Below are 13,259 nucleotides of genomic sequence, written 5' to 3'. Positions count from 1 at the left end.
ACTCAATGCAACAGCAGAGTTTGGAATGACAGCATGAGACATCACCTTTCTGCACTGTGATACCCTGAAGGCAGGCTTCTTATCCTGCAGAATCCTGGAAATTGTGGTTGACATCAGCCTTGATGGAATGGAATAGGTGTCATGACCAGCCCAAGGTTGCCTTGTTGTGTTCAGTGTTTGAGTGTTGGGGTTTGGCATCACTGCCTGCTCCTGTACCTGTTGAGGGTGTGATGCAGACTCACTGTGTCAGTTTAGAATCTGGGAGTTCAATCTTTGCTCGTGTGGATTTTTCTTTAGTGCAGAAAGAAAAATTTTTCACCTTTCCACCTTTGCAGGTGGAAAATCCACCTATGGCTGTACTGAGCTGCTTGTGTTCCCAGATGTAGGATGGACATGGGATAAATCAGATTGGAAGGCACCTCAGGAAGTCACTTGGTCCTCCCACCCCCACCTTTAAAGCAGGATCAGCACCAAATTCAGAGGTGCAGAACCTGATTTACTGGCTGTCTGTATCTAAACCTTGTTTTGTCAGGGAACGTGTTAATTAATTTTATTGTATTTAACGCTGGAGTACATCAAGCCTGGTTTCCTGGAGAGTGATACTCAACAGGTTCCTCCCTCTGCTCAGTGGTCTGAGAGGTCTTTGCCACCCTAAATGATTCTGTGATGCCGAACTCAGAATCACAGAATTCACAGAATCAAAGAATGACCAGGATGGAAGAGACCTTCAGGATGGAAGAGACCTTCATCGTCCATCCCAGCCCAAACAGCTCAACTCACCCCTGGCACCCAGTGCCACATCCAGGCTTTGTTAAACACACCCAGGGATGGTGATTCCACCACCTCCCTGGGCAGCCATTCCAGAACTTTCTCACCCTTTCTGTAAAACACTTTTCCCTGATATCCAACCTGTATTTCCCTTGGCAGAGCTCGAGGCTGTGTGCTCTGGGTGTGTCAGTGCTGCTGCAGACAGAGCCCAGCCCCAGCTGAGCACAGGCACCTTTCAGGGGCTGTGCAGAGTGATGGGGGCAGCCCTGAGTCTCCTTTTCTCCAGGCTGAGCACCCCCAGCTCCCTCAGGGCTTCCTCACAGGGTTTGTGTTCCAAGCTCCTCTCCAGCCTTGTTGTCCCCTCTGGATGTGCTCCTTTAAAATCCCTCTCCTTTAAATCCCTCTGGGCACCCTCTGTGCTGTCCCACAGGTGGGTGAGTGGCTCTGTGTGCTCCTTGTGAGCCACACAGCATCTGGCACATCTCCTGTACATTAACATATGCTCTAACTGGACACCAGTTCACACATTTCAGCTGGTCAACAGATGGGATAAACAACAAACTGCTGCTGGGCTCACTCTGCAGCCTGCCTTTGGCGATGCACTGATTTGGATTTCTGATCTTTGCATTGAACTTTTTTGCATAAAATTTATTGGGGAATTTTATCTTTTATCCATCTATGCCTTGGCCACTTTTGGTTAAAATGGAACTAATGTTCCAAACCTGAGAAATTAATAGAATGAAAACCTAGAATGGTTTGGATTGGAAGAAACCTAGAATGGTTTGGATTGGAAGAAACCTAGAATGGTTTGGGTTGGAAGGGACCTTGAAGATCATCTCATTCCAACCCCCTACCATGGGCAGGGACACCTTCCACTATCCCAGGTTGCTCCAAGCCCATCCAACCTGGCCTGGGACACTTCCAGGATTGGGGCAGCCACATCTCCCTGAGCAATCTGTACCAGTGTCTTCCCACCCTCCTGGTAAATTAGAGAGAAGAATCAGTTTGGATATATCCATGGCAAGATCCTGAGCTCACCTGCTGGTTTCAGTTTAGGAAAAAGCTTTAGGTTTAGTCCCTAATTTAGGGAATTGTGAGGTCACTTTCTACCTGTCATCACTGGCATCTCACCTGGTTTAAAGCTCAGTTCTGCTTCTAAGAGAGGTTCAGTCAGACACTCTCTGAGATACTTGGGGTGTGCTTGGCCAGATGAAGCAGAGACACTGAGCTCCCCATGGAAAGCAATCCAGGGTTATTCCTGTGCAGAAGTCCAAAGGCATAAATCTGAAGTCACTGGTCCCAAAGCTTGAGGGATTAATCTTTATTACAGTGTCCTGCAGTGTCACAGAGCTCAGGGTGGATTTTCTGTGCAGATTTTAGCCTGAAATTCTTCATGGGAGCCCTCTGCTATCTGGATACCCTACCAAATGACATTTATGTTCCTCTTGTACCAACACAATACACAAAGAATACTCCCTAAAAGTCAAAGGACACCATGAATGAGGGGCTCCTTTGGTGAACAGTGGAAGATGGTTTTGGGCACCACACCATGCAGAAAGGGAGGTGTGGAGCTGCAGAGGGACTTTGTTCTCTGGAAAGGTCCCTGTGGAAGCAGGGCACTGCTGGGAATGTCCCTTTCATCCTTTTCCATGCCCAGCTGGGATTCAGTGCTGTGCTTCTCTCCTGCTTTCTGCCCACGTGGTGAGTGAGGCTTTCTTGCTCTGTGTTTCTGACATGCAGCTTGTATAGGAATAGAAAAATGGCTTTAAATCACATTTAGAGTAATAAATTCTCACTCCATAATGAAGACAAGTAATTTTTTAAGTTCCTAAGCAAGGATGGGAAATGTTAAATGCTTCCCCAAGCATTTTAGCACTTACATTCTTGATTCTCCAAGGAAAGCTTTCCCCCCAATACCTTTGTGAAATGTGGGGATTCTTTTGCAATGTGGCTGTCATTTGATGTCAGTGCTCCAAGAAGAGAAGGTGCCTCACCCACAACCCAAGCAGAGAAACAGTTAAGCATCTTAAGCTGTGTAAGCAAAAAAAAAGAGGGGAAAAAAGTTGCCAACATATTTTTGACAAAAGACAGGAAAATGACAGGCTGTTTGGGGTATGCAAAAAATTTTTCCTTTCATACATATTGACAGCCAGAGGGGGGTTATTATTGAGAATATGGGTGAAGTTACTGCCAGTTTCTGCTGGTACTCATGTTTAAAAAGGAACTATGGAAACCAGGAGTAGGAATATTAATTAAGTTCAAATTTGGAATGCCTTTGCCAGGAGTGGCTGCATGAATTCAGTGAAGCAGCCTGTTGGGTTGCAATTCACTGGGTTGTTTGCAATTTAATAGAATGCTGAACTTTTCATAAATTAACATGTTGTTTCAATAATCTGATTAAAAGGTTATATGTTGATAAGATTAGCTTTAGCTGAGTTTTTTCCCCTTCTTGCTTAAAGAACCAGTGTATATTTTCTTTAATCACTTTGCAGCCATAAACTGCACCTTAGGGGCAAGAGCTTTGACTCCTTTAGATTTTGGAAGTGAAGTTGGAGTCAGTGCAGCTGTGAATTCACATCAGTGAGGGTGTGACCCTTTTCCCCAGGTCCTGGTGACCATCTCAGTTATAAACGTGTTCCAAAAATACTGATTTTGGAAAAGGCTTCATTAGCTGTGCAAGATGACTTAATCCTGTTTTTATGGAACAGGATGGGATGTGTGTTGTCTGTGGTAGCAGCCAGAGGAATGGAAACACAGAATGCTGGCTGGGAATGCCTTCACACAAGCAAACAGGTCCTTGTTTGTGCACGTTCCCTCTCTGCCCCATTCCTTGTGTGCTTTCTCTTCATCACCCATGTCCAGCTCTCCAACAGAACCTGCATGTCCAGGTACATCAGTTGGCACCACACTTGTTGGGCAGAAACAACCAAAAGGCCAAAAATGGCCTGAATTTACATCAGATAAGGAAAACCACAAACCTGGAAAATCAGGTAATCAGTTATGAGTTGTCAGGACCCAGGACATCCCTCTGGCTGTGCTGAGCAGCCAAGACCCCTGACAAGGGGCTCAGAGACCAAAAATGCCCATGGTTCTGATTATGACCCATGGAGCAAGTTACCAACCTTAGATGAAGATCTGCAAGCCATGACAAATTAAGTAGAATGACAGTGAATTTATCACAGGGTGAAAAAGTAGATTTTGGGGTTTTTAGAATGGGGATTCAGGGAGGCAAGATGGAGGGATCTGGGTGTGTCCAGCCTTTCTCCTCCTTCTTGGCCTTCATCTTCTGCTGTGATGTTGGCACTGTTGGATTGGTTTAGAGTAGAAGCTCACTGTCTAACATAGGTGATAGGTATTGGAAAGTAATTGTAAATATTGTACAAGTAGATTTTAGTATAAAGACATAACACTGCTCTGGGGGCAGGCAGAGTGCCTGGACTGTCTTGCTGAGTGGACCTCAGCTGGACAGGAGAAAGAATTTTAGAGGTAAGACACAATAAACAACCTTGAGACCGAGAACTGAAGAGCTCTGACTCCTTCTTCAAGCACCAGGCTGGGGAAAGAGACTTTCTAACATTTCTTGGGGTCACCCTGACCAGCTAGAGATCCTGACAATGAGTCAGTGCCCAAATAGCAGCCACTTCTCTTAAGTATTCCCATAAATTATTCCTGCTTTCTGTCCCAATCCTGAGCTCAGCTCACCGAGCTCACATACACACTCAATGTAAATGTTTATTGACCAAATCTCCCTATCCCATGGTCCTTTCTGACAGCCAAGGAGAGACTTTCCAAGTGGCAGCTCTCACTTTGCACAACTTGCAGCTCTACCAGGGGAAGGTGGGAAAAGTGATGAGAGGTGGGGGACAGAGTAGGAAGGCTGTGACTGCCCAGGGCAGGTGAGTTATCCAGGGGATGCTGCTCTGCTTTCAGGAGCACAATGAAATGCATTCCAGGTAATTCCCTCAAAACCCTTCACCAGGAAGGAACTCGGTGGTTCAGGGAGGCTGCCAGCTCAGTGGAAGAACAGAGCAGCTACTCTGGTTTTTAACTGCCTTACATCTTTGTGGTAAGAATGGGGACTGTGTTCAGAAAGCACTTATTAAGCCAAAAATAACCCCCCATTCTTGTGTGAAAAGCGAGTTATAAATATAATCACAGCCAGCAGTAGATCTCAAATCTAAATTGCATGCTTTGCTGAGAGGTTTTTTCCCCCAAAGCAGGGGCGAGGAGGTGGCAGAGCTGCACTTGCCGGAGCTGGCAGAAGGGAGGCAGCCTTGTTTCAAGTAATGCTGCTTCTGGGCGATAATCCAAAATGCACAGTAGGCAGAAGTTAAAAGGAAGTGCTTGCTTTTAGGTTTTTAAACTATATCCCTTAATCCTGGGCGATGATTGACAATCATGATTTAGAGTATGAGGTGCCCCTTTCTAATCCGGCAAGTTTGATGTTATTTGCGTATCTAGTGTGGCTTTATTCAACTAAAACTAAATGGGAGCCTGTGCAATTGATGCCACATTTCAGAGATGAGTCCTGGACTGGGAGTCTATTTACAGATTAGTGGATACACAGCTTCCATAGTCGTGGCCTTTTTTAATGCGTGTGTGTGTGTCATTTAAAGACTCCAAAAGGCAAATTTACAATTAAAATGTTTCTTGCTGGGTAAGAATACTGGTGGGAGACTTTTTACATAATTTAATTCACCGTGAAGGGAAGCAATATACAAGATTATATTAATCCTAGTTTGATAATTATAGTAAAATAAGAATACATGTTTGTATTTAATAGTGATAAAAAAAGCTATCGTTTATTTGCTTTGTGTTTTTATTATAGCATATGTGCCATTCAGCTCCAGCAGAAATGCTTCTCCTCTTGCTGAAGTTTGCAGCAAGTGAATGTAAAATGAAGAGGACAAAACAGTTAATGAGTATTTGCCCAGGGTTTGTTTTTTGTAAAGGTGAGCTGGCACTTCTTATCTCCTGCGATCAGCAGCTTTTAAATCAATTTTGCTTAAAGAAAAGTAGTAATAAATACATTTGAAATGGCAAAGAGAGGAAACATCTGGGGGGGGAAAAAGCTGGATATAACTTAAGCATGTAAAGCTTTGCAGCATCTTCTGCATTTTCTAGGGTTTACTGTTGATTTCCCAAATGCAGAGCAGCTAAGATGCACACTCTTGCTGATTGAAGCTTTGCATGTATGTTTAGCATTAATCAAAAGCAGCTGTGGTGGAGGGAAACCTTCTTTCTAGCCAGCCAGATTATATTAGATTAAAATGATCCATATGTAAGGTGTTGCAATACCTACTACTGGGGCAGGAGGGAAATCACATTATACTTGCAACTAGATTAACACAGGGATTGAGCTGACGAATAATTCTCTCCTGCTTTTTATTTTGTGATGCGGGAGAAAAGGAAATGTTGCTGGACCAGTGAACTGCCTCGGCAGGCACAGCTCTGAGATGGCTCTGGCCACACTTGCCAGCTCCTGGAGGTGACAGAGGATCCCAGAACAGTCTGATGCCATGGGAATAATTCATTCATTCAGATTGGAAAAGGCCTTTGAGGTCATTGAATCCAATGTTAGCCCAGCACTGCCAAGCCACCACTGACCCATGTCCCCAAGTGCCAGGTGTACACAGTTTTTAAGTCCCTCCAGGGATGGGGACCCCATCACTGCCCTGGGCAGCCTGTCCAGGGCTGGACAACTCTTTTGGTGAGGAAATTTTTCTTACCATCAAATTTAAACCTCCTCTGGTGCAACTTGAATCTGTTTCCCCTTGTCCTGTCCCTGTTGCCTGGGAGCAGAGCCCAGCCCTGGCTGTCCCCTCCTGTCAGGAGCTGTGCAGAGCCACAAGGGCCCCCTGAGCCTCCTTTGCTCCAGGCTGAGCCCCTGCCCAGCTCCATTCCCTTCTCTGGACACACTACACCCCCTCAGCATCTTTCTTCTGGTGAGAATCCAAAAATTGACCCCAGTTTTGGAGGTGTGGCCTTGCCAGTGTCTAGCACAGGGAATGGTCACTGCCCTGCTCCTGCTGGACACTCTGTTCCTGCTCCAGGCCACACCTGGAGCTCACATTCAGCTGCAGTCACCAGCAACCCAGGGTCTTTCCCTCTGGGCAGTTTTCAGCCACTCTTCCCCCAGGCTGGAGCTGCAGGGGTTGTCATGACCCACGGGCAGGACTTTGGGCCTTATTGAACCTCAGACCACTGGGCTCAGCCCACAGATCCAGCCTGTGCAGATCCCCCTGCAGAGCTTTCCCATGTGAAGTTTCTGACCCCCAGGGACAGAACCCCTCTGCAGAGCCTTCCCACATGAAATTTCTGACCCCGAGGGACAGAACCCCAGGTCTGCAGGGAGCACAGCTGCCTGGAAACCATGACAGGCCCAGGCTGGATGGGGTGTTGGGTGCAAAGTTTTGTCCTTTGGGTGCTGGGGAAGCTGGCAGCCAGCTGGGAAGGGGATCCCAGCGTTGGGACAATGCCTGGGGTGGCATCAGCTGGGCAAACAGGCTGCCCTGGATGGTGGCTGGTGTGCCAGACCTTGTGGGACTGTGGTGCCAGGAATGGGGCCTAAGAATTCACAGAATCACTGGGTTGGAAGAGACCTTCAAGATCATCGAGTCCAACCCATAATACCTCAACTAAACCCAGTGCCACATCCAGTCTCTTTTAAACACACCCAGGGATGGTGACCCCACCACCTCCCTGGGCAGCCATTCCAGAACTTTATCACCCTTTCTATAAAAAGCTTCTTCCTAATATCCAACCTGTATTTCCCTCAACATAGCTTGGGCTGCACGTGCTGTGTGCTTGCAGACCTCCCCTGTGTGGACAGGGATATTTTCCTTTGTGGTCTGAGACTGTCAGCAGAGGAAAATACGTGATGTTTTCTGTAGTGTCCTGGAGAAACAATGGCTCAATAAAATATTGCCCAGGGCTCAGGAGTGGGGAGCAGGGGGGCCTGGGCTGGATTTGCATAAGGCCAGTGTAGGAATTTGGCTGCCAGAGGGGCAGGGGGAAGCAGGGGGCTATAGAATTCACTCTCTTGATGGTGAATAGCACCGGGGGCTCCATGCTGAACTGCTGGGATGGAGCCGTGGTGGGGCTGGGCATGCTTCCAGCACGCCCTGTCACAGAGCAAATTCCTCCCCTCAGTAGTTTTGTCTGAGCAGAGAGGACAGGCCTGGGATCCTGATTGTCTGGGACCCTTGAGGAACCTGTCTATATTGTCACCTTTTTATTGGTTTTGCTGATGTTTAGAAATTCTCTTTTATTTTCAACGGAATCAGATATGGGCCAGCACAGGGCACTCTGTGATGAAACAGGTTATTTTCTAGCATCCAGTTATTCCTATGCTAAGATCACCTCCCTGATACTTGTCTGCATTGAGTGGGAAGCTCAGAGCAGGCTCCTGCACCCTGAAATGATAATCTGGTGTCTGATATTCTATCAGTGCTGTGCTGCTGCCCTGTGCTGCTCTCCCACCCCATGAGCCAGCTGTTGATACTTCACCCAACAGCCACGTGCTTTCCTTCTTCTTTTTGTTTGCTTTGCACCCCTCTCTCATGGTCAGTCCACTTCTTTCACCCATCTGCTGCTCAGATTTTCCTTTTCCACCTGGCTTGTTTCACCTCGTGGCACAAGGAGTTTGAGTCCTGCCACACTCAGAGAGTCACAAGAGGTGTCACTGTACCTTTCTAACATAATTTGTCACATATTTCAGAACCATGGTAGGGTCTGAAGGTTGTTTTTATGCCTGCTGAGCTGGTGTGGTCTCCAAACAAATCCCGTGGGTGATAAAGCTCAAAGAGGTATTTATTTTACCTTCACACTAATTGATGTGCCCAAAATCTCTGTGTAGGAGTTTTGATGTTTCAGATCACTTACATGTGAAAAATGCAGGGAATATTTTGGTTTATACCAGGACTCAAATGCCTGCATTTTTTTCTCTAGGCAGGGACTCCATTTTTTGTGAGATCTTGGGCTGCATCTGCAGTTGAATGCTGGAGCATCATTGTCCTGTATCAGTGCTGCAGCTGGAGGCAAAGCAGGGCAGGGACTGCAAATCACTCTCAGTACGTCAGGAGTGGAGAGATCTGAAAGGTATCAAGGTTTGGACTCCTGAATCCACTCAGGAATCCCTGACAATTAAACCTGTTGAGCTCAGTTAAACACTTTCCTGTTTAGTGAGTACTCTGGGTACCCGGAGCACATGCCAGGGATCCTCAATATTATATTCCACAGTTTATAGCTTTTATTATCTCTCCTTGTATCCCAGAGAATGCCAGCAAGGATCAGATGGACAATGTTGGGGTAGCAGTACTGTTTAGGTGTGAAATCAGGAAAGCTGTGAAACCTCTGTCCCTGCAGCCACTGTCCATGTTTATTTCTCAAGCTGAATTGAGAAATAAATTGGGTGGAGGAGGAAAAAAAAAAAAAACCCAACTTTCCTATTTGAATTTGGGCTGGTTTTAGGGATTTGTGTGCCTGTAATGCCACATCTCCTCATGCCATAGGTGCAGTGCCAGGGCATCTTCCATGGGGTGGAAGTGATAACTACGAGTGTCCAGAGCAGCTTTGACAGCTTATGATCTTCCATGTTCAGGAATCTGATCTCTGTGTGTTGGGAAAAGCAAACTCTGTGATGGTGAACTGCTGTTTTCTCCAAATGTAGGTCACAACTTGAGCAGGACTTGTCATCACTCTCAGATTAGAGGCTGCTACCATTCTTCTAGGATAACTCTGTTTTCCACCCATGTGCAAACCATCTGTTTCTGGTAAATTTGTAGATATAAACCGTGGCTGTTTGGACAATTGATGTCTTTAAAAGATGTCTTGTTCTGTATGTCTCAATGAGATTTAAAAAATCAATCAAAGCCTGAGAACTATATACTTTCCCCAACCCTAATGAATGCATGTCTCTAAGCGAAATTGCAGCTTGCATTATATTTTGAATTAATTGGCAAACAGTTACATAAAGAGATCATATTAAGGTCTCTGAAGAAGGAAGCTGGGTTAAGAATGAGCTTTCATCTCTAAATCTGCTTTTTCTGACTTTTTAAAAGCTTGATTTGTCAAGATGTAGTTGACTTCTGTTTTGTGTATAGATTTTCTGTCTTTGTTTTTCTTTTAAACAAAACATGTCAAGGGGAAGCCAATATAACATCAAAGCACTAAAATAAAGAGCTTTAAGGGAAGGAAAAGAGAGATGTTAAGATTAGGTGAAGGAGGGAAGGCAAAGGTGTGGAGGAGATATAAATCAAGTAAATAAAGACATGGCAGTGAACTGCTCTAATGAGACACAAGGCTAATTAAAGAAAAGGAACAGATTTAATTATTCTCAGATATTTTACAAGGCACAAGAATGAGGTTAGCTGTAATCTCAGTCCTACAAATTATTTTTCTTTTGCTTTTTTTTTAATCTTCCTTTATGAAGGCACTGAAAGCCTCCCTGAGTTCTGGCCTCATGAGCCATGTGCTATTTTCCAAGCAATGTTTTCCTGGCCCTGCTTCCCACTTGGTGTTCAGGGAGTCATATTTGAGACCTGGGTCTCACAAATATTCCTGGATTAATTCCTGTTTTAGAACTCAAATTGTGGCCTATACCATGAATTCTCATTAATCCAAACTGACCTGGAAATGAAGTGCAAATAGGACAGTGGAGCTGGCCAAGGGGTTGGAGCACCAGGTCTCACACTTTTATAAGTTTTGGTCTATTTGCATATTGGAGTTAATTGTCCAATTCCAGCTTTAGCTTATGAAGTCCCATCCTTCTTGTTTTGTCTCTTCAGTCCATGTTTATGCTCTTGGGCCTGAGATTTGGATCATTTGTCCTAGAGAAGGAATTGTTTTGTCTCCCTGCTCTGTGCAGAGAGCTCACCATCCCCAAATATGAAGCCCAGACCCTCACACTCACAGAACCTGAAAAATATAAAAGCTAAAACCTGAGGCATCACATGATGCCGTTCTCCCCCACCACATTTCTCACCCCCTCCTCCTCCTCCTCCTTTCCAACCCTTCCCCTCATTCTCCAAAGGAAACTTGTGGCGCTCGCCTCTCGCGCCGCCTTGGCACCACATGAGAATCCTTGCAGCAAAAGGAAAGAAAGGGGAAAATCCTGAAAGCCATGCTTTTCCCAGCAGGTTGGCACCACCACTCCAGCTTTCATCCTTGGGAGCAGCGTGCCAATCTCACGCCAGCACAAACAGATGTGACTCTAGAGCTTTGAGTGCCCAGTGAAAGGGGCATTGCTCGCTCTGAAAGCAGCCAAAATGTACCGGCCTTAGGATTCTCCACTGAGACACACGGTTTTCTCAGAGCTCTGCTTCAAGGTGCCTGGGTTTGGGGTTGACTTGTTTATTTCTTTCCCCTTTTCCTTTGTGCCCTGACGCAATGCCTGGCTCAGAGGAATGTTATCAGACCAGGTTAGGAGAGGCTTCTCTGTGTTGTAAATCAAAAATGACTCTGACAAAGGGGAGAGAGGATGATGATGAGGACTCCATGGATATCAGAAGGCTAATTAATTACTTTATTATGCTATACTATATACATTTCATCTAAACTGAATCTGCCAAGCACTCACTCTGCACACACATGTGACCGTGTTCACAGGGGTCCGAGGATGAGGAAGAAGATCTGACTCCATGTTTTAGAAGGCTTGATTTATTATTTTATGATATATATTATATTAAAACCATGCTAAAAGAATAGAAGAAAGGATTTCATCAGAAGGCTAGCTAAGAATAGAATAGGAAAGAATGATTACAAAGGCTTGTGGCTCAGACAGACAGTCCGAGCCAACTGACTGTGATTGGCCATTAATTAGAAACAACCACATGAGACCAATCACAGATGCACCTGTTGCATTCCACAGCAGCAGATAATCATTGTTTACATTTTGTTCCTGAGGCCTCTCATCTTCTTAGGAGGAAAAATCCCAAGGAAAGGATTTTTCATGAAAGGTATCTATGACACACCTGCTCACACTGCACAGAATTTCGTGACTGTCCCCTGACAGTCCACACACACACCTGGCCCTGATAGGCCAAGGAAACAAAACATCCTAACTTTGGATAGACAATCTCCATATTGCATCCTACTTTGGCATAACACAGGCACAGCACAATAAGAATTGTGTTTTCCCTTTATCTGAGGTTCAGAGAATGTGAATCTCAGAAATCCTTGGGAAGAACTGTGCCTTGCTTTTCTCTGTGAAGAGAAATGTGGCAACAGCTCTGTGTACACAATGCAGGGATGGATGGATGGGGTGAAATGTTCTCCACGTGCCCCAGGAGCTCACATGCATTGAAAACTTGTGCAAGAGATAAACTGTATTTTAATTTTCACAAACCCAGCCTGTTTTTGTGCCATTTGAGATACATAAAGCGGTGAGATACATTCGATTCCGTAGGCGCCGCTGAATCAGAAAAAGGAGGTGCTTAGTTGGCAAAACCCTTAATCCAGACATCTACAAGGGAAATCATCTAAGTCCAACAGTGCTTAGTGGCAATGAGTGCCACTTATTAGGGATTGCAGTTCTGCTTAACTGGGACACCTCCAGATCATTTAGGAGGCTTAGCGGAATGGGGTGAACAATTTGCAGGCTGTATTCTTCCAAACACCACATCCCTTTTCCTCACATGCAAAAGAATTTCCCCAAGTGGCCTGCAGTGTTTGGAGGGGTATTTTTTCCTCAGAATTTTGCAAAGGCTTCCTAAAGGCTGCTCCTGGCATGACCTGTGAGGGTGGGGAGGCCCTGGCGCAGGGTGCCCAGAGATGCTGTGGCTGCCCCTGGATCCATGGAAGTGTTCCAGGCCAGGTTGGACAGGACTTGGAGCAACCTGGGATGGTGGAAGGTGTCCCTGCCCATGGCAGGGGTGGAACTGGGTGGTCTTTAAGGTTCCTTCCACACAAAACCATTCTGGGATTCTGTGTATTGATACAATAAGAAATCACTGCTTGCTCGTGAGTCTGAGCTGAGAATTTTCCACAGTGGATTGGCCAAATTTTTGTAAGACAACGGGATCTACTGTGATCACCTCTCCTGACACCTGGCTGATTTTAGACAAAGAATGCAATCCTGAAGTCTCTCCATCAGGCCCACCAATGTTTGGTTGCAATACAGTTCAGCTTTTGTTGTGGTAGGAGCCACAAAACTGTCTCCCCTCCTCAGTGATGCCTTCAAGCTTTGTATCAGGGATTAAATCCCTTCAGACCCAGGAGCCTTGTGCCAGGGCGAGAGAAGCAGCAGCTCTTAACTGATGAATCCTGCTGGGAAGAAATAATGCAGCTGAACTGTGTACTGCAGGACAGGAACATTTTTGTTTGAAACATTCTGGAGGGGTTTTTGACTAACCTGGCTTGAAAAGCTGGGCACACCACAATCTCCTTTGGCACTAATTCACCAGCTTTCACTATCACTGCTCAAGGGCTCCAGTGGCATTGGAAGTCCTGCTCCACAAAGGAAAAGGTAAATTTATGCTGAGAAACTGTTT

Source organism: Melospiza melodia, chromosome 6 (assembly GCF_035770615.1).
Source record: "Melospiza melodia melodia isolate bMelMel2 chromosome 6, bMelMel2.pri, whole genome shotgun sequence".
Classification (NCBI taxonomy): Eukaryota; Metazoa; Chordata; class Aves; order Passeriformes; family Passerellidae; genus Melospiza; species Melospiza melodia.
This window is presented reverse-complemented; position numbering follows the sequence as displayed.